At 36.4% G+C, this 23162-nt stretch overlaps 1 protein-coding gene and 1 pseudogene across 1 annotated transcript in view; both read left to right on the top strand.

Annotated features, from left to right (window-relative positions):
- Nucleotides 1-774, top strand: part of LOC102264872 (baculoviral IAP repeat-containing protein 2-like) — a 45847-nt pseudogene extending 45073 nt beyond the window's left edge.
- Nucleotides 1-23162, top strand: part of NEGR1 (neuronal growth regulator 1) — a 1046409-nt gene that overhangs the window by 56519 nt on the left and 966728 nt on the right. The gene's annotated exons all lie outside the window — the stretch shown is intronic.

Genomic DNA, 23162 nt, shown 5'->3' on the forward strand with positions numbered 1-23162 from the left:
TGCTCCTTACCTTGGATGAGGAATATCTCCTCACAGCCACCCTTCCTGACCTTGAATGTGGAGTAGCTCCTCTCTGTCCCTCCTGTGCCCTTGCAGCCACCACTCCTTGGACGTGGGGTTGCTCCTCTCAGCCGCCACCCCTGACCTCGGATGTGGGGTAGCTCCTCAGGTACTCCTGTGCCGACGCAGCCTGGCACTCTTGGTCACTACCCCTGACCTTGGGCGAGGGGTAGCTCCTCTTGGCCATGCTTCTGTGCAGTCTGTCGCAGCCAGCATGCTTCTGCATGATTTGCTGTTACTTTGGAGAAATAGAATGGCTCTTTTTCAACAGTTGATGTGTGTGCTTCCTATCCTGGATAATCTTTTAAAGGCCAATGTAATTAATAAACAGGAACATGGTATTAGTAAGCAAAAAACACAGAAAGCTTTACAAGCAAGAGAACTGATTGATACCATTTTGAAGATATGCCTCCAACATCTTCAAAACTGTCTTAAAGAAATTGATCCTACATTATATAAGAACTTGTTTGTGGAAAAGAATATGAAGTATAATCCAACAGATGTTTCAGGTCTGTCACTGGGAAGCCTGCAAGAAGAACATGTAAAGTGTGTATGGGCAAAGAAGTCTCTATTGTATTTATTACTTTCAGTCATCTGATAGTATGCTGGAAATGTGCCCCTTCTCTAAGGAAATGCCCTATTTGCAGGAGTATAATTAAGGGTACTGTTTGTAATTTCTCTCATAAAAGAAAAATAGGTTATGCGTTACATTAAATATAAAAATCTTTAAAATATTGTTTGAAGCTGTTTGAAGTTAAAATAGGGATTCAGTTCAGTTGCTCGTCGTGTCCATTCATTGTGGACATTGTCCATGTCCAGTCATTGTGACCCCATCAACCACAGCACGCCAGGCCTCCAGGTCCATCACCAACTCCCGGAGTCAACTCAGACCCACATCCATCAAGTCGATGATGCCATCCAAACATCTCATCCTCTGTTGTCCCCTTCTCCTCCTGCCCTCAATCTTTCCCAGCATCAGGGTCTTTTCCAATGAGTCAGCTCTTTGCATGAGGTGGCCAAAGTTTTAGAGTTTCAGCCTCAACATTAGTCCTTGCAATGAACACCCAGGACTGATCTTCTTTAGGAAGGACTGGTTGGATCTCCGTGCAGTCCAAGGGACTCTCAAGAGTCTTCTCCAACATAACAATTCAAAAGCATCAGTTTTTCGGCGCTCAGCTTTCTTTATGGTCCAACTCTCACATCCATACATGACCACCGGAAAAACCATAGCCTTGACTAAACAGACCTTTGTTGGCAAAGTAGTGTCTTTGCTTTTTAATATGTTATCTAGACTGGTCATAACTTTCCTTCCAAGGAGCAAGCATCTTTTAATTTCATGGCTTCAGTCGCCATCTGTAGTGATTTTGGAGCCCCCAAAATAAAGTGTGACACTGTTTCCACTGTTTCCCTATCTTTTTGCAATCAAGTGATAGGACCAGATGCCATGATCTTAGTTTTCTGATTTTTGAGTTTTAAGCCAACTTTTTCACTCTCCTCTTTCATGTTCATCAAGAGGCTATTTAGTTCTTCTTTACTTTCTACCATAAGGGTGGTGTCATCTGCATATCCGACATTATTTTTATTTCTCCTGGCAATCTTGATTCCAGATTGTGCTTCATCCAGCCCACCATCCAATGGATCATTGAAAAAGCAAGAGAGTTCCAGAGAAACATCTATTTCTCCTTTATTGACTATGCCAAAGCCTTTGACTGTGTGCATCACAATAAACTGTTGAAAATTCTGAAAGAGATAGGAATACCAGTCCACCTGAGCTGCCTCTTGAGAAACCTGTATGCAGTTCAGGAAGCAACAGTTAGAACTCGACATGGAACAGCAGACTGTTTCCAAATAGGAAAAGGAGTATGTCAAGGCTGTATATTATCACTCTGCTTATTTAACTTATATGCAGAGTACATCATGAGAAACAGTGGGCTGGATGAAGCACAAGCTGGAATCAAGATTGCTGGGAGAAACATCAGTAACCTCAGATATGGAGATGACACCACCCTTACAACAGGAAGTGAAGAAGAACTAAAGAGCCTCTTGAGGAAAGTGAAAAAGGAGAGTGAAAAAGTTGGCTTAAAGCTCAGCATTCAGAAAAATAAGATCATGGCATCTGGTCCCATCACTAGATGGGAAATAGATAGGGAAACAGTGGAAACAGTGGCTGACTTTATTTTTTGGGGCTCCATAATCGGTGCAGATGGTAATTGCAGCCATGAAATTAAAAGACGCTTACTCCTTGGAAGGAAAGTTATGACCAACCTAAACAACGTATTAAAAAGCAGAAACATTACTTTGTCAACAAAGGTCCGTTCAGTCAAGGCCCTTGTTTTTCCAATGGTCACATATGGATGTGAGAGTTGGACTATAAAGAAAACTGAGTGCCGAAGAATTGATGCTTTTGAACTGTGGTGTTGGAGAAGACTCTTGAGAGTCCCTTGGACTGAAAGGAGACCCAGTCAGTCCATCCTAAAGGAGATCAGTCCTGGGTGTTCATTGGAAGGACTGATGTTGAAGCTGAAACTCCAATACTTCGGCCACCTGATGCGAAGAGCTGACTCATTGGAAAAGACCCTGATGCTGGGCAAGATTGAGGGCAGGAGGAGAAGGGGACAACAGAGGGTGAGATGGTTGGATGGTATCACCAACTCAGTGGACATGGGTTTGAGTGAACTCTGGGAGTTCGTGATGGACCGGGAGGCCTGGCATGCTGCAATTCATGGGATCACATAGAGTCAGACATGAGTGAGAGACTGAACTGAAAGGACCTGAACACTGCATATAAGTTAAATAAGCAGGGTGATATTATATAGTCTTGATGTACTCCTTTCTGGATTTGGAGCCAGTCTGTTCCATGTCCAGTTCTAGCTGTTGATTCCTGACCTGCATACAGTTTTTCAGGAGGCAGGTTAGGTGGTCTGGTATTCCCATCTCTTGAAGAATTTTCCTCACTTTGTTGTGATGCACACATTGAAAGGTTTTGGCATAGTCAATAAAGCAGAAGGTAGATGTCTTTCTGGAACTCTCTTGCTTTTTCTATGATCCAGAGGATGTTGGCAGTTTGATCTCTAGTTGCTCTGCCTTTTCTAAATCCAGCTTGACCATCTGGAATTTCATCATTCATGTACTTTTGAAGCCTGGCTTGGAGGATTTTAAGCATTACTTTACTAGCATGTGAGATGAGTGCAATTGTGTGGTAGTTTGAGCATTCTTTGGCATGGCTTTTCTTTGGGATTAGAATGAAAACTGACCTTTTCCTGTCCTTTGACCACTGCTGAATTTTCCAAATTTGCTGGCATATTGAGCACAACACTTTAACAGCATCATCTTTTAGGATTTGAAATAGCTCAACAGAAATTCCATCACCTCCACTAGCTTTGTTCATAGTGATGTTTCCTAAGGCCCACTTGACTTTGCATTCCAAGATGTCTGGCTCTAGGTGAATGACTACACCATTGTGATTATCTGGGTCGTGAAGATCTTTTTTGTACAGGTCTTCTGTATATTTTTGCCACCTCTTAATATCTTCTGCTTTGGTTAGGTCCTTACCATTTCTGTCCTTTATTGTTCTCATCTTTGCATGAAATATTACCTTGGTATATCTAATTTTCTTGAGGAGATATCTAGTTTTTCCCATTCTGTTGTTTTCCTCTATTTCTTTGCACTGATACCTTAGGAACCCTTTCTTATCTCTCCTTGCTATTCTTTGGAACTCTGTATTCTGATGGGTATATCTTTCCTTTTCTCCTTTGCCTTGAGCTTCTCTTCTTTTCACAGTTATTTGTAAAATCTCCTCAGAGAACCATTTTGCCTTTTTGCATTTCTTTTCTTGGGGGTGGTCTTGATCCCTGCCTCCTGTACAATGTAGTGAACCTCCATCCATATTTCTTCAGGCACTTTGTCTATTAGATTTAATCCCTTGAATCGATTTATCACTTCCACTGTATAATGGTAAGGGATTTGATTTAGGTCATGAATCACTAGGTCACTGAATAATCTAGTGGTTTCCCTACTTTCTTCAATTTAAGTCTGAATTTGGCAATAAGGAGTTCATGATCTGAGCCACAGTCAGCCCGGTCTTGTTTTTGCTGACTGTATAGAGCTTCTCCATCTTTGACTGCAAAGAATATAATCAATCTGATTTTGATATTGACGATCTGGTGATGTCCATGTGTAGAGTATTCTCTTGTGTTGTTGAAGAAGGTGTTTGCTATGACCCATGTGGTGTTTTGGCAAAACTCTGTTAGCCTTTACCCTGCTTCATTCTGTACTCAAGGCCAAATTTGCCTGTTACTCCAGATATTTCTTTACTTCCTACTTTTGCATGCCAGTCCCCTATAATGAAAAGGACATCTTTAGGAGAGGGCAATATTCTTAAGTCAGAAAGCGTGGCTCCATTGTTTGGACTGTTACTTGTCGTGCTCTGATTATCACTGGCTAAAACTATGGGTACACATCCTAGAAATCAAACCTTTCCAATACTTTGTGAATCCACAGAGACTTTTTAAAGCTCACTTATGCTTGTTTGCACATATGCAATCACTTATCCACACCACATTAACCAGTGTCTCTTACTTGATTTCCACTAGGTAAAACACTGTTTAAGCAAAAAGGTTTGTTATGGTAAAGGAAGGATCTAAGCAAAGCCAAACACTCCAAATGTAACATAAACATTCACAGTCTCAGTATTGTGAATTTTTCTTTTAAGCCCCATCACCCAAGACACTGTCAATGCCTGTTTCCCTATATAGTCTCTAGCTTTGTAATACCAATCCTGGTTTTCCTGATCCTTCCTTCTTGGGAACAAAATGATTTTTCTTATTTCTATTCTTTTATTTTATTTATTTATTTTTTATTTTTCTTATTTCATGCAAAGCAATCTCTTCCCAAACTTTTCCTTCATGGTTTCATCATCAGAATGGACATTACCTTTTGCCTCAATCTGTCTGTTTTGGAGGTATTTTCCCAGCAAGCACTTCTCACCCATAGAGAACTCTGGGAATAGCAATCAGAATGATTCAATTTAAGCAACTTCCTCTACCTCTTATTAAGTGCTCATTATTTATTAGGCACTGTGTTTTATAACATTTCTTCTCACTCTCCCACTTTTTTCCATGGGGTAGGCTTTTATCATTCTCATTTTAGAGAAGGAAACTAAGTTCCAAGAAAATTAATTCACTTGTCTAAGGTTTGAAAACCATCAAACACAGCAGTCGTGTTCCAGCTCTGATCCCAAAGTCCAGACTGTTTTCAATGTTGTCTTCTCATTTAGGTCATGATTACTATTACATTTGTGATTTAACTATAGTGTGTTGTAATCAAATGCTTTGCATGCATGCAGGTCTTATTTTTTTGTGAAGGAGCTCCATTTGGTAGCTGTTATTTGAAAATGGAATAGATAGTCAATTTGCCAGTTAAGTTATTATAATAATTAAGCCCTTACAGTTCTTTGTACCACTTTTTAAAGTTATAGAAGTGTAACAGAAACAATACTTTGTTTTGTTAGAAATATAGAGCTCAGAAATATAAAAGTAAATATACATGAAAAAAAAAAGTCATTTAGTTTCTGAAGCACTTCCTTTTTAATTTCAAAAGGCATTATGAATAGGAATACCATCATTTTACCAAGAAATAAATATTTGAAGAGTATATTGTGAGCATAATTATTTATTTTTAATAGCTGTATGTAACTGATAAATATAGCTGGTTATGACCAAAGGTCAATCAATCTAATGAAACTTGAGAATTTCTGAATGTATGAATTTATATATGGAGTCAAATGTAAACTTCCCCTAGATAATTAAGAGTTGAAGGTTATAAAATTTGCCATTGAGAAGATCATTATTCTCTAAATATTCACTAAAGTCTGTGCCCTGATAACATTAATGGCCCAGAAAGCAGTTATATGTCTTCTATGAAGTATTGATTTTGAACACAAAGAGGGCACATGTTTCATATGCAACTTTTTGATACTTAGGTTTTTGCTTGATCTCTCATTTTTAGTCATTTATTCCTGATGTTCTTATTTTTAAAAAGATCTATGATAGTAAAATGACATTTGAACTATGTCTACAATTTTCTGCTTCTAACAATAGTTGCCTTTTGAATGATTAAAAAATTCATAATTTGTAGTTTATTTTAAAGATACACAACATAAATACCCAGTTCCATAAAAGTTTAGATCCTGATTAAGCCATTAGATATTCTGAAGATTTGCTCTCCTTTTACTTCCACTTTGACAATATCTGTGGCTACTTAGACTATAATACGTTTAAGCCATAAGTTAAGTATTTTTTTTTCCCCTAAAATTTGTCTTCCTAAGTCTTGTATTCTAAAATGTATTTTCCTTGCTAAGTCAATTCCTTCCTATAAGCTCACCTTAATATAATTCTGTAAATTCTCAAAAGCATATGCTCTTTCAAAATCATCAAATATCAATCATTTTGAGTCAAAACTGGAAGTTAATTTGGGTTAAATTTGATCCTAATTATTGGGAAGAGTAATTGCCCTGCCCAAGATTTGATTTTTTTCTCTCTGTCATACAATAAATAATGACATGAAATGACCAGTTTTAAAGAAGTAAAAATTACTAACCAAAATCAGCTGAGTAATGTCCAACTCTTTGTGACTCCATTGACTACAGCACACCAGACTTCCCTGTCCATCACCAACTCCTGGATCTTGTTCAATCTCATGTCCATCAAGTTGGTGATGCAGAAGCACAAGCTGGAATCAAGATTGCTGGGAGAAACATCAGTAACCTCAGATATGGAGATGACACCACCCTTACAACAGGAAGTGAAGAAGAACTAAAGAGCCTCTTGAGGAAAGTGAAAAGGAGAGTGAAAAAGTTGGCTTAAAGCTCAGCATTCAGAAAAATAAGATCATGGCATCTGGTCCCATCACTAGATGGGAAATAGATAGGGAAACAGTGGAAACAGTGGCTGACTTTATTTTTTGGGGCTCCATAATCGTGCAGATGGTAATTGCAGCCATGAAATTAAAAGACGCTTACTCCTTGGAAGGAAAGTTATGACCAACCTAAACAACGTATTAAAAGCAGAAACATTACTTTGTCAACAAAGGTCCGTTCAGTCAAGGCCCTTGTTTTCCAATGGTCACATATGGATGTGAGAGTTGGACTATAAAGAAAACTGAGTGCCAAAGAATTGATGCTTTTGAACTGTGGTGTTGGAGAAGACTCTTGAGAGTCCCCTTGGACTGAAAGGAGACCCAGTCAGTCCATCCTAAAGGAGATCAGTCCTGGGTGTTCATTGGAAGGACTGATGTTGAAGCTGAAACTCAATACTTCGCCACCTGATGCGAAGAGCTGACTCATTGAAAAGACCCTGATGCTGGGCAAGATTGAGGGCAGGAGGAGAAGGGGACAACAGAGGGTGAGATGGTTGGATGGTATCACCAACTCAGTGGACATAGGTTTGAGTGAACTCTGGGAGTTCGTGATGGACCGGGAGGCCTGGCATGCTGCAATTCATGGGATCACATAGAGTCAGACATGAGTGAGAGACTGAACTGAAAGGACCTGAACACTGCATATAAGTTAAATAAGCAGGGTGATATTATATAGTCTTGATGTACTCCTTTCTGGATTTGGAGCCAGTCTGTTCCATGTCCAGTTCTAGCTGTTGATTCCTGACCTGCATACAGTTTTTTTCAGGAGGCAGGTTAGGTGGTCTGGTATTCCCATCTCTTGAAGAATTTTCCTCACTTTGTTGTGATGCACACATTGAAAGGTTTTGGCATAGTCAATAAAGCAGAAGGTAGATGTCTTTCTGGAACTCTCTTGCTTTTTCTATGATCCAGAGGATGTTGGCAGTTTGATCTCTAGTTGCTCTGCCTTTTCTAAATCCAGCTTGACCATCTGGAATTTCATCATTCATGTACTTTTTGAAGCCTGGCTTGGAGGATTTTAAGCATTACTTTACTAGCATGTGAGATGAGTGCAATTGTGTGGTAGTTTGAGCATTCTTTGGCATGGCTTTTCTTTGGGATTAGAATGAAAACTGACCTTTTCCTGTCCTTTGACCACTGCTGAATTTTCCAAATTTGCTGGCATATTGAGCACAACACTTTAACAGCATCATCTTTTAGGATTTGAAATAGCTCAACAGAAATTCCATCACCTCCACTAGCTTTGTTCATAGTGATGTTTCTAAGGCCCACTTGACTTTGCATTCCAAGATGTCTGGCTCTAGGTGAATGACTACACCATTGTGATTATCTGGGTCGTGAAGATCTTTTTGTACAGGTCTTCTGTATATTTTTGCCACCTCTTAATATCTTCTGCTTTGGTTAGGTCCTTACCATTTCTGTCCTTTATTGTTCTCATCTTTGCATGAAATATTACCTTGGTATATCTAATTTTCTTGAGGAGATATCTAGTTTTTTCCCATTCTGTTGTTTTCCTCTATTTCTTTGCACTGATACCTTAGGAACCCTTTCTTATCTCTCCTTGCTATTCTTTGGAACTCTGTATTCTGATGGGTATATCTTTCCTTTTCTCCTTTGCCTTGAGCTTCTCTTCTTTTCACAGTTATTTGTAAAATCTCCTCAGAGAACCATTTTGCCTTTTTGCATTTCTTTTCTTGGGGGTGGTCTTGATCCCTGCCTCCTGTACAATGTAGTGAACCTCCATCCATATTTCTTCAGGCACTTTGTCTATTAGATTTAATCCCTTGAATCGATTTATCACTTCCACTGTATAATGGTAAGGGATTTGATTTAGGTCATGAATCACTAGGTCACTGAATAATCTAGTGGTTTTCCCTACTTTCTTCAATTTAAGTCTGAATTTGGCAATAAGGAGTTCATGATCTGAGCCACAGTCAGCTCCCGGTCTTGTTTTTGCTGACTGTATAGAGCTTCTCCATCTTTGACTGCAAAGAATATAATCAATCTGATTTTGATATTGACGATCTGGTGATGTCCATGTGTAGAGTATTCTCTTGTGTTGTTGAAGAGGGTGTTTGCTATGACCCATGTGGTGTTTTGGCAAAACTCTGTTAGCCTTTACCCTGCTTCATTCTGTACTCCAAGGCCAAATTTGCCTGTTACTCCAGATATTTCTTTACTTCCTACTTTTGCATGCCAGTCCCCTATAATGAAAAGGACATCTTTAGGAGAGGGCAATATTCTTAAGTCAGAAAGCGTGGCTCCATTGTTTGGACTGTTACTTGTCGTGCTCTGATTATCACTGGCTAAAACTATGGGTACACATCCTAGGAAATCAAACCTTTCCAATACTTTGTGAATCCACAGAGACTTTTTTAAAGCTCACTTATGCTTGTTTGCAAATATGCAATCACTTATCCACACCACATTAACCAGTGTCTCTTACTTGATTTCCACTAGGTAAAACACTGTTTAAGCAAAAGGTTTGTTATGGTAAAGGAAGGATCTAAGCAAAGCCAAACACTCCAAATGTAACATAAACATTCACAGTCTCAGTATTGTGAATTTTTCTTTTTAAGCCCCATCACTCCAAGACACTGTCAATGCCTGTTTCCCTATATAGTCTCTAGCTTTGTAATACCAATCCTGGTTTTCCTGATCCTTCCTTCTTGGGAACAAAATGATTTTTCTTATTTCTATTCTTTTATTTTATTTATTTATTTTTTATTTTTCTTATTTCATGCAAAGCAATCTCTTCCCAAACTTTTCCTTCATGGTTTCATCATCAGAATGGACATTACCTTTTGCCTCAATCTGTCTGTTTTGGAGGTATTTTCCCAGCAAGCACTTCTCACCCATAGAGAACTCTGGGAATAGCAATCAGAATGATTCAATTTAAGCAACTTCCTCTACCTCTTATTAAGTGCTCATTATTTATTAGGCACTGTGTTTTATAACATTTCTTCTCACTCTCCCACTTTTTTCCATGGGGTAGGCTTTTATCATTCTCATTTTAGAGAAGGAAACTAAGTTCCAAGAAAATTAATTCACTTGTCTAAGGTTTGAAAACCATCAAACACAGCAGTGCGTGTTCCAGCTCTGATCCCAAAGTCCAGACTGTTTTCAATGTTGTCTTCTCATTTAGGTCATGATTACTATTACATTTGTGATTTAACTATAGTGTGTTGTAATCAAATGCTTTGCATGCATGCAGGTCTTATTTTTTTGTGAAGGAGCTCCATTTGGTAGCTGTTATTTGAAAATGGAATAGATAGTCAATTTGCCAGTTAAGTTATTATAATAATTAAGCCCTTACAGTTCTTTGTACCACTTTTAAAGTTATAGAAGTGTAACAGAAACAATACTTTGTTTTGTTAGAAATATAGAGCTCAGAAATATAAAAGTAAATATACATGAAAAAAGTCATTTAGTTTCTGAAGCACTTCCTTTTTTAATTTCAAAAGGCATTATGAATAGGAATACCATCATTTTACCAAGAAATAAATATTTGAAGAGTATATTGTGAGCATAATTATTTATTTTTAATAGCTGTATGTAACTGATAAATATAGCTGGTTATGACCAAAGGTCAATCAATCTAATGAAACTTGAGAATTTCTGAATGTATGAATTTATATATGGAGTCAAATGTAAACTTCCCCTAGATAATTAAGAGTTGAAGGTTATAAAATTTGCCATTGAGAAGATCATTATTCTCTAAATATTCACTAAAGTCTGTGCCCTGATAACATTAATGGCCCAGAAAGCAGTTATATGTCTTCTATGAAGTATTGATTTTGAACACAAAGAGGGCACATGTTTCATATGCAACTTTTTGATACTTAGGTTTTTGCTTGATCTCTCATTTTTAGTCATTTATTCCTGATGTTCTTATTTTAAAAAGATCTATGATAGTAAAATGACATTTGAACTATGTCTACAATTTTCTGCTTCTAACAATAGTTGCCTTTTGAATGATTAAAAAATTCATAATTTGTAGTTTATTTTAAAGATACACAACATAAATACCCAGTTCCATAAAAGTTTAGATCCTGATTAAGCCATTAGATATTCTGAAGATTTGCTCTCCTTTTACTTCCACTTTGACAATATCTGTGGCTACTTAGACTATAATACGTTTAAGCCATAAGTTAAGTATTTTTTTTTCCCCTAAAATTTGTCTTCCTAAGTCTTGTATTCTAAAATGTATTTTCCTTGCTAAGTCAATTCCTTCCTATAAGCTCACCTTAATATAATTCTGTAAATTCTCAAAAGCATATGCTCTTTCAAAATCATCAAATATCAATCATTTTGAGTCAAAACTGGAAGTTAATTTGGGTTAAATTTGATCCTAATTATTGGGAAGAGTAATTGCCCTGCCCAAGATTTGATTTTTTTCTCTCTGTCATACAATAAATAATGACATGAAATGACCAGTTTTAAAGAAGTAAAAATTACTAACCAAAATCAGCTGAGTAATGTCCAACTCTTTGTGACTCCATTGACTACAGCACACCAGACTTCCCTGTCCATCACCAACTCCTGGATCTTGTTCAATCTCATGTCCATCAAGTTGGTGATGCAATCCCACATTTCATCCTCTGTTGTTCCCTTCTCCTCGGCCGCCTTCAATCTTTCCCAGCATCAGGGTCTTTTCCAGGTCTTTTCCAGTGAGTCAGTTCTTCACATCAGGTGGCCAAAGTATTGGAGTTTCAGCTTCAGTATCAGTCCTTCCAATGAATATTCAGGACTAATTTCCTTTAGGATTGACTGGTTGGATCTTTCTGCAGTCCAAGGGATTCTTGAGTCTTCTCCAACCCCACAGTTCAAAAGCATCAATTCTTCGGTGCTCAGCTTCCTTTATAGTCCGATTCTCACATCCATACATGACTACTGGAAAAAACATAGCTTTGACTAAATGGACCTTTGTTGACAAAGCAATGTCTCCGCTTTTTAATATGCTGTCTAGGTTGGTCATAGCTTTTCTTCCAAGGAGCAAGCGTCATTTAATTTCATGACTGCAGTCACCATCTGCAGTGATTTGGGAGCCCAAAAAATAAAGTCTGACACTGTTTCCATGGTTTCCCCATCTATTTGCCATGAAGTGATGTGACCAGATGCCATGATCTTAGTTTTCTGAATGTTCAGTTTTAAGTCAACTTTTTGACTCTCCTCTTTCACTTTCATCAAGAGGCTCTTCAGTTCTTTGCTTTCTGCCATAAGGGTGGTATCATCTGCATATCTCAGGTTATTGATATTTTTCCCAGCAATCTTGATTCCAGCTTGTGCTTAATCCAGCCTGGCATTTTGCATGATGTACACTGCGTATAAGTTAAATAAGCAGGGTAACATTATACAGCCTTGATGTACTCCTTTCCCGATTTGGAACCAGTCTCTTGTTCCACGTCCAATTCTAACTGTTGCTTCTTGACCTGTGTACAGTTTTCTCAGGAGGCAGGTTAGGTGGTCTGGTATTCCCATCTCTTGAAGAATTTTCCTCAGTTTGTTATGATCCACACAGTCAAATGCTTTGGTGTAGTCAATAAAGCAGTAGTAGATAATTCTAATTTGAGCCCCATAGTAAAATATGTGTGTGTGTGTGTGTGTGTGTGTGTGTGTGTGTGTATATATACATACACATACTAGATACCTGTTACTGATACTGAACATATACCTAATATATAAATTTATAAATGGCAAATATTTAGAAATAGTCTTAATTTCTTAATTATGTTTTTTTCTTATTTTTCAGTCTCTGTTTCTATTCATAAAAATAACCTGCAAAACACAGGATATAATGTTAGGGAATTTTGATGAATAGTTTCTTTTATTCAGTCACTATGATAAGTTGAGAGGTTATATATATTAAAATTGATTTTTATTAAAAAATATAAATATTAACAAGGTACTTTCAAATATACTAGTATAGAACTCATATTTAAATGAAATAGTTTGATGTACATTCTAGTTTTGACAATCATAAGGTAACTTTATTATTATTTATAGCTAACACTATAAATTTATCTCATTTAATTCAACTCTGATGAGAAATGGACACTGTGTTGTGAATAATCATTTACAGTTACTTGAGTCAGGCAGTCCTGAGTTCACATTAAGTTCTGTCATTTATTCCTGAGGAAATCTTTAATAAGTTACTTCTCTGTTCCTCACTTCATTCATCTGTAAATAATAATAGACATTTCCACAAGACTGTTGTAAGAATTATATGAGGAAATATATACATGGCAAAATAGTACATGGTAATTATAATAGTACTGAACCTGTAATTTTAGTATACAGAATTTTTAAAGATATTTTAAAATTGTCTTAATAAAGCCCAGATGTGTTCTTTTTGAATTATTTTTATGAATACTTTCTAAAATGTATTACCAATTTATTTACTTAGTGTGCAAAATATGTTAAAATACTTAAAAGTTTTGACAGAAGCATTAACAAGAATGTTATTGATTTTTTTTTTTTTGTTCATCAGTAATAACAGTACAAAGACTATTGTTTTTAATTATAAACTTTTTTTTTTTTTTTTTTTTTTTACTATATGATATAGATACTGCTTGAAGGCCTCAGCCACTACCGCCCAACATGTATATAAAAGCATAGACTTCTGTTGTCTGATGGAAAAACACAGGGCCATAAAATTCAGCTTTGTAATCAGGTCTTTCCTTTATGTTCAGATGTCTTCATTCACTCCCTTATTCAAAACTATTAGAGAAAACTACTGAAAAACATTCCAAAATAAATTGAAAGGCATCATTTTTAAAGTCATTGGAAAAAGATTAATAGTCTGTAACATAAATCATGGCAATAGTTATCATAATCACTCATGTCTTTGCGTAATGTTTACTTAACTCATCTTGGATATATTATGTTAAACCTAGAAATAAACTGTGTTTAGATGGAAATAAATTATCAAGTAAATTTTAAGTGTACTTGAGTTTTTGCCTCTCTCTCCATATCTATCTTCATCTCTGTCTCTGTCTCCTTTTCTCTGTTTCAAGTATCAGAGGAAGCATCAGTTTGCAGTGAATACAGAGAGCTCTGTAAAAAGAAACATCTTTTACTTCAAATTGTAATACACTGTAAAACCTCAGTGAGGTTGCAAATTACCTAGTTTTGTAAGCTTGAATTTATTCATACAGAAATAAGAATGATTTTACTTTTAATAGGACCTACCTATGGTGGCTCAGCTGGTAAAGAATCTGCCTGCAATGCCGGAGACCTGGGTTCAAGCCCTTTGTTGGGAAAATCCCTGGAGAAGGGAATGGCAACACACTCCAGTATTCTGGTCTGGAGAATTCCATGGACTGTATAATCCATGGGGTCACAGAGTCAGACACAACTGAGCAACTTTCACTTTTCACCTATTTTAATAGGAAGTACCTCATGGGGCTTCCCTGGTAGCATAGTTGGTAAAGAATGTGCCTGCAATGTAGGAGACCCAGATTCGATCCCTGGGTTGGGAAAATTCCCTGGGGAAGGCACTGGCTACCCACTCCAGTGTTCATACCTGGAGAACCCCTTGGACAGAGGATCCTGGTGGACTGCAGTCCATGGGGTCGAAAAGCATCAGACAAAACAGAGCAATTAACACTTTCACTTTTCACCTCATGGGGAAGTTATGAGCATTGCATAAAATATTACATCTAAAGAACACATAATTCAGTGTATTTGTATTTCTGTATCTCCTGCATGGAACTCTTCTTGCAGATACTTAAGGCACTTTATCAGAGAATTTTTTTTTTACCCCATTTTAAATAGCATCCTCCACTTTCCCACCTCCTTTCGTTACCTCTGAAATAACCTAACCATACATTAGGAAAAAAGGTCAATGAATTTGACATATTTCCTGACCAGATTTCTTTACAGGGTCATTCCTACTGACATGATCCTCAAGATAAATGTTATTAAAGAGGAACCTACTTTTTAAAACTTAGACAGAAATGTTGGATGCATACATCAGTGGAACGTTAAGTTCTTGGGAGACAGAAACTTTAGCAGTCAATTTGATATACTTAAGCATGCAATAGTCCTCTAATCTTTGTAAAAAAAATTTTTTTTTAATTAAAGAAATTGTCATGCAGCTGTAATGTTGTCATTTATCAGCATAATGAATTTAAACTGAAGGCTACTCTTACTGTGAGAATGAACTGATTAACTGGAGGGACTGCATTGATAATAATTAGTCAGAAAAGTGCAGTGGTGCAAATCAATATCTTGGTGCTGAGACTTTCCTTGGGGACTGTAAACCATAACAAAGCTGTCAGGCTGCTGAGAGATGGGGATGTTGTTTATTTGTGTTGCTAATTTACTCTCTGATACTTTTAAGTTATATACTGAATACATCAGAAATGAAAAAAAGATATTTCACCTATTTTTTTAAAGATAAAACATGGTTTATTTTTATTTCTCCCATATAAGTTATCAAAACTGTAGTGAAGGCTTAAGTGGCAAACTGATCATAACATTTTTTTTGAGGAGGGGGAGAGGAGTATCAGGATTATTGTGATGTCTTTTGTTAATATGTAGTGACTATGTATCACTTTCTATTTAGTGTTATAATTTCTACAGAAGTAGTTTTAATTCAAAATTTTCCATTTTAAGGGAAGATAATATTATACAATAAGCAGGACCTGTATTTGACTAATGGAATGGTAGTCATTCTTCTGGACACTCATATACCACATTTCAGGAGTCCATTAAGTAGAAGAGAACTGTCACTCATCATAGTCTTTCAGGTTTCCAAGTTTGATAACATTATTAAAAGCGTCCATTGCTGGTAGGATTTACTCTTTTCTGTATTATATTCTTTTTCCAGAATCCAATAACAGAAAGTTGTACAAAGCGTAATTTTTGGACCTCAGTTTTTCTCTAATACTTAAGAGGTTGGAATTCCATTTTAGTTATCTATTGCTGCATGGCAAATTACTCCAAACTTTGCGAAGTAATACAAAAGTCCTCATAGGATTTGTAGCTCATGAACTTGGACAAGATAAAGCAAGATGACTTGTCTTTTCCCTATGATCTCTGGGAAGCAGCAGAGGGTGATACAAATGGCTGGGGGCTAGAATTATCTGCCAATTTCCAATAGAGTACCCACCATTTATATTAAAATTTACATTAACTAAATATAATTAACACTTTAGTTCTTCAGTCATACCTGCCATATTTCAAATGTTCAAGAGCCACATGTGGCTAGTGATGATCCCTTGGCCAGTGTGTATATATATATATATGACATTTCTATCATCACAGAATGTTCTCCTGGACAGAGCTAATCTAGGGGCATCTTTACTCATATGTCTAACATGTAGCCTGGGATGACTCCAGGGTTGGGGACAGACGAGATTGTTGACTAAAGTACATAGATGCAAGATTTCTATTTAGGGTTCTTAGAACCTAGAATTTGAGTTCTGAGAGGAAACTTCTCAAGTGCATGTGTTTGAGCCAGGATGAAGCTGCATGGCCTTTAGGACTTAGCATCATAAGTCACAGAGATCACTGTGCCTTACTTTACTGGACAAATAAGCCCACCAGTAATGAGCCACTAGATTCAAGGTATGGGGACTCCTCTAAACAGGAGGAGTGTCAGATGTTCTGAGGCCATGGTTTAGAAGCACTGCAGAGTAAATCTTTGTATCACAAATGGTGCTTTGGAAAACTAGACTTTAATATACATAATAGGAAAGGTCTCAGTGATCAAATAAAGAAGACTTCATTTAAATAAAATCTAACACTTCAGGATTTTTTATGGTATTTAGTATGCTAGTGTTCAAGGTTAATTTCTAAGGTGGCATTGTATGTTATGGTTAGTGTAAAGTAAGGGAGTTAGAGAAGACAAGGTTCGGAAAAAGAATGAGACCAGCACTTTACAGGAACAGATCACCTTTAATGAGGTGAGAAGGGGCAGCAGTCAGATTATTGGGCTGCTGCGCTAAGTCAAGAAGAGAGTAGGTATATATAGAAAACATATATATACGGAGATACATCATTTTGAGGGGGTCTGTTTTTCTTCATGATTATTTTTGATCAGTTAGCTTTCAACACGGAGAAGGCAATGGCAACCCACTCCAGTACTCTTGCCTGGAAAATCCCATGGATGGAGGAGCCTGGTAGGCTGCAGTCCATGGGGTCGTGAAGAGACTGAGTGACTTCACTTTCACTTTTCACTCTCATGCATTGGAGAAGGAAATGGCAACCCACTCCAGTGTTCTTGCCTGGAGAATCCCAGGGATGGCAGAGCCTGGTGGGCTGCCGTCTATGGGGTAGCACAGAGTCGGACACGACTGAAGTGACTTAGCAGTAGCTGCAGCTTTCAACAATTGGGGCAAGGAATTCCTGAGACCAACCGGATACTGGGATCTGCTGGGAGCTGAATGTAATCAATCTTAATGTCCATTCCTTTCTTCAGAGGAGAAAGTTTTATTCTGTATAGAATGGTGGGGAGGACCTGGAGGGGAGTTTTAACTCCAGGCTGTTTTGAGCTGTGTAGCTTTCCTTCAGTTAGCAACCATATTTTATCAAGGCATATTTTATTAAATTAATGCTTAATCACATCCAGTAACCAAGTTCTACAGGAGAAGCTGGAAAATGCCACACTGAAAAAGTGACGTGAAAGTCGCTCAGTTGTGTCTGACTCTTTGTGACCCCATGCAGTCCATGAAATTCTCCAGACCAGAATACTGGAGTGGCTAGTCTTTTCCTTCTTCAGGGGATTTTCCCAACCCAGGGATTGAACCCAGGTCTCCTGCATTGCAGACAGATTCTTTACCAGTTGAGCCAGAAGGGAATCCCAAGAGTACTTGAGTGGGTAACCTATCCCTTCTCCAGCGGATCTTCCTAACCCAGGAATCGAACTGGGGTTAGGGTCTCCTGCATTGCGGGCAGATTCTTTACCAACTGAGCTATCAGGGAATCTTTAATTTTTAAAATCCTGTGATTTTATTATATTGCCTTTATTCCTAAAAAAGCCTATTTTGTACATAAGCTTTTCTGTTATTTGAATTCTATTTATTTAAACTATAGAGTGAAAGAGGAAATGGCAACCCACTCCAGTGTTCTTGCCTGAAGAATCCCCATAGAAAGAGGAACCTGGTGGGCTATAGTCCATGGGGTCACAAAGAGTCAGACACGAATGAATGACTAATCACAAACTATAGAGTAGTGAGTTTCTTCTTCTCTTAAGATAATTATTTTTTCCAAAGGATTTATTGTATTCATTTATTCTGAGATTTACTAGGAAATGATAAGTAAGTATTGAGAGCTGTCACATATTTTACAACAGTGTGAGTTTATTAGTAAAATCAAACCATAGACAGTTAAAGTGACAATATTAACATGAGAATTGTACTAAATATAAAGCTATGTAGACAGAATGGTTTCAGTAAGAATATATTCAAGGGAATGTTGGACCTAAAAGCAATTAGATGAATGGATATCATATGAAGAAATCAGAAAAGCAATTTGTCTTTAGAGCAAGGGAGTGTAGGTAACTATCATCAATGTCATTTCTAGTTGTACAACCAAAAGAAATAATGTGTTACAGGTTAGACTAATGTGACATGATAGACTAATGATTATCTCTACTGTCCTCAAAATAATTGGTCAGTCAACTTTTAAACTTTGGATGCTTGGGGCTGGTGCACTGGGATGACCCAGAGGGAGGGTATGGGGAGGGAGGAGGGAGGAGGGTTCAGGATAGGGAACACAGGTATACCTGTGGTGGATTCATTTCGATATTTGGCAAAACTAATACAATATTGTAAAGTTTAAAAATAAAATAAAATTAAAAAAATAAAAATAAAAAAATAAAATCAATGATCATTTGTTAAGTTTATACACTGTTTATCAGCATTAATATAATTACAACAAAGTCAAGTGTGAGGTTGGTAATATTTTAGCCATATGCAGGATCCTTTTCATATAAATGTAAACATTTCTATTATTATATTTCGATTCATTCAGAGATAAGAGTGAAGTATAATAAACAGTATAGTAGATATAAGCAGATAACTTTGTATCAACTAATATTTTTTCCCATAGAATCCATATATAACCCAGAATGTGTTATTACTGTTCAATTGCTATCAGGTTCCTCTGTCCAAGTGATTTCCCAGGCAAGAATACTGAAGTGAGTTACCACTTTCTTCTCCAGGGGATCTTCCCTGCAACAATGCAAGAGGATTCTTTACCACTGAACCACCAAGGGAGCCATAACCCAGAATAGTATTGCTTAAATTAATTTCAGTTTGTAAAGAAAGTATTTACAAAATATCAAGTTTGTCTTGGTACTATAAAATAAATTAATTGTGTAACACTATTGTTATATATGAGATTAGATATAAAATATGGCAATTCTATAATATGGCAATTCTAATAAATATCAATTTTATTAAGAACATAAAAGATGTTCAAACCATCCCTGTAATAGTTTATTATCTATGGCAAGAAGTCCAAGATGGACAAATTCTGTTTGCTTGGAGATAATGTTTCTCAATGATTTTATGGTCCTGGCAACAGTGCTTATACATTCAATAAGAAGCTGTTGAATACCTACTGCTAAATGCAGATCTGAAAGCTACCCTCAAGGACATTGCAGTTTGAGAAAGCATGTAGTCAGACAGCTTCAGCTACTAGGATGAGGGCCATATTAGAGGTAAGAAAGAACTCTGTGAGTGTGAGGTTGGAGGACGTCATGTGTGCAGAAAAACCAGCTTTATTGCTGAGAGAATGCCATCCTTAGTCCTGACATTTGTGTTTATATGCATGTGTGAATTCAGCTGGTCATTATGACTGCATTCCCTCTCTGTAATGACAGGGATAGTTCTTTATGTGGTAGATTTGTGAAAGCTTGTGGAACTACAAGTTCTTTGCAATTATGTATTGCAGGTGAAACTAGTGGTAAAGAAACCACCTGCCAGTTCAGGAGACATAAGAGATGCAGGTTTGATCCCCGGGTGGGGGAAGATCCCCTGGAGGAGGGTATGGCAACCCACTCCAGTATGTTTGCCTGGAGAATCCCTATGGATGAAGAAGCCAGGAGGGCTACAGTCCATGTGGTCACAGAGTCAGACATAACTAAAGCAACTTAGCATTTAAGTCGCACAGGAAATAATTATCTCTTGAAAGCTAACATTTATAATATAAACTTAAAATATTTATAAAAAATAATTTATTGTTGGCTGTGCTGGGTCTTTGTTGCTGCACACAGGCTTTCTCTAGTTGCAGCAAGCAGAGTCTACTCTTTTATGAAGTGCACAGGTTTCGTATTGCAGTGATTCCTCTAGTTGCAGAGCACAAGCTCTAGGCACACAGGCTTCAGTAGTTGGGGGATGAGGGCTCAGAAGTTGCCACTCCCAAGATATAGAGCATGGGCTCAGTAGTGATGGTACACGAACTTAGTTGCTCTAAGGCATGTGGAATCTTCCCAGACCAGGGATTGAACTTAACCACTGGATTCTTAACCACTGGACCACCAAGAAAGTCCAAGTTTAAACACTTTTTAAAAATTCACAAAGTATGCCATTGTATGAACAATATACTTAATTTCTAGATTAACCACATTTATTGGTGTTTGAAATAATTCATTTTCAATGTACCCTTTTTCCCTGTAATATAATATACCTGGATACTTTCTCATAGGAAGGTGATTTAATAGTTGATACTAACCAGTGATATGTTTATAAGTAGATATATTTCTTTTGTGAATTATGTTCATGAGTGTCTTCATAATTCCTAGTATGAAACTTTTTGTTAAGGCTTTTTATACACTGCATAATTTATCACCATGTCATATCCATGTGTATTATTTTGTTGGAAGAACAAAAACAATAACAGCAAAATGATCTTCTAAGCATATGGTAAGCCTGAGTCAGTTTTGCAAACGTTTTATAAAAATCAACAGGACAAAAATATGTCTGGCTCCATAAATACTGAATTTATCTTCCTTCATTCTTGTGAATTACACCTTGCTTCTACAATATGCCCATCCTGTCTTCTGGTCCCCAATTAAATTACTGGAAAAGAATCTCAATATTTGACTGCAATTAATAGCTTTAGAATTTTTATACATCACTGAATTTTTCAGTAGTATGATCAGAAAGATGCAAGATTTATTCCTCTCCATAGAATTAGTCTTATTTTCATGCCCTTGGCTGTGCCTATTCACCTCAAATTCCCTCTTTCCCTTCCTTCTACCCACTGCACTACTGCCTTCCTGATTGCCTGCCTTGATTGACTTGTCTTATGTAGTCTTTTCTCACTGTTCCATGAGGGTACTTAGTCTCTACCATACACCTGACACAAAACATGGCCTCTCTTTTAAAGCCTCTTCCCTTTATACTTTTTAAAATTGTGACTTTGTAAGTCTTAATAACATTAAAATATTTTAAATTTCAGAAAATGTGAATATTTTATATTTTTCTTTATCTTATTCATGGCCACAACTCTTTCTATATCATATTCATTGTTTTGTATAAATGGAAAAACTTTTCAAAAATTTTAGTTGATCTTTCATAATTTTATATGTATCAATTCTGTACAGTTTTCATATGAACACTGTTTTGATTATCACCTTATTTTTCTACCTATCTAGAAAAAAAAAGGCCGAAAAGTTTATAAACAATTAAATGCTCAGAATGTGAATGGTAATGAAACGTGAATGTTCAGTAGTGATCTGGATTATAAGACTCTCTTTGTACATTGAACATTTGTGCCTTTAGAGATTAATCTTGACTTCAGTTGTTGGTTTTTTTGATAAATTTGGTGTCCAGCTGCCCACCACCAAGCTTGGCTTCCTGAGATAAGTTCCAGCCAAATGTGTTAATTTGGTCCTGTCCATTTTAGGCACCTAACCTATGAGCCATCTGCCATCCTGGATATAAGTATTGAGAAGAAAATTATTTCAAAGCACAACATGACAAAAGACAAAAAGACTTTGGAAGTATTATTTATCCAAAAAAATGTTCATTCAATAAATTTAAAAATTGTTTTTAAAGGAAAAAGTGCTCTGTGACCTTGTTGCAAAATTCAATATGATGTTATTGTTTGTAATATACCAGTTTTTTCAGAAAATTAGCTGTTCATTCTAAAAACTAGCTTAGATTTTTAATTATAGTCTTTTATTAAATCTAAAATAAAATGAAATTACTTTCATCAAAAAATTACCTAAGACACCAACGAGATAATGTGTATTTGAGCTGTGTCTATATTTATCTTATTAGAAATTAAAATTGATAAATTAAAAAATAACATCAATTCATTTATAAATAAAAATGAATCTATTGCATATTAATACTGTATAAAACATATTATTATAAAACAATATATATACACATATTATTTTAATGAGGAGAGTGGCTCTGTCTTACACTTTTAATACTTTTAATAACTATTGTCTGCCTTAGTAGAAGACAGCTGAATTCTCATTTTGATCTGCATTTAGTCTGTGATGATATTATATTTGATTGAGTATAGAAAGAAAATCTTGCCTTAACAGAGTTCATAAAGGATGACTACAGTAATAGTTTTTTCCAGAAAATGTTGATATTCTTCTTTTATAGTCCCCCAAAACTCAACAAGTAGTATTTTTAAATGATTAATTGCAATGTGAAATCTCAAACCATATCAGTAAAATTTTTCTACTCTATTTCATTAAAATTCATTGGTTTAGCCTGTACTTTGACTATATACTTAACCATGCTTGCATTTGTAAGGTCATGCACTGGTCAGTTGGTTCAGTTAGTCCACAATTACATTAGAAAATATAAGAAAATTATTATATTCATTAATATTGCCACCAGTATAATCTAAGCATTACTGTGTAAGCTAGAAAGCCCTCAGGATTATGACAGAATCAAGATGTCAGAAGTTTTAAGTTTTGCTGGTTTTCATCCTTATAACAAAAACTGTTGTAAGGACAGTGGTTTATTTCCAACCAAATGTTTGCCAAAAACCTAACTCAGTATAATCTTGATTTTTTTCCTTTATGTAAAAGATGATGCACCATGAAAAATGTGACTAATTCAGCTTGCATCTCAAACAATCACACAAGTACTTCTTTGAGACAACCACTGTAATGTGAAATTCATAAAAAAGTACTTTATACATACCTTCCATTTCATTTTCTTGATTATTGAAAACATGTATGCTTAAGGTTTTAGTATTGTTTTCAA

This window comes from Bos mutus, chromosome 3, assembly GCF_027580195.1.
Source record: "Bos mutus isolate GX-2022 chromosome 3, NWIPB_WYAK_1.1, whole genome shotgun sequence".
NCBI lineage: Eukaryota > Metazoa > Chordata > Mammalia > Artiodactyla > Bovidae > Bos > Bos mutus.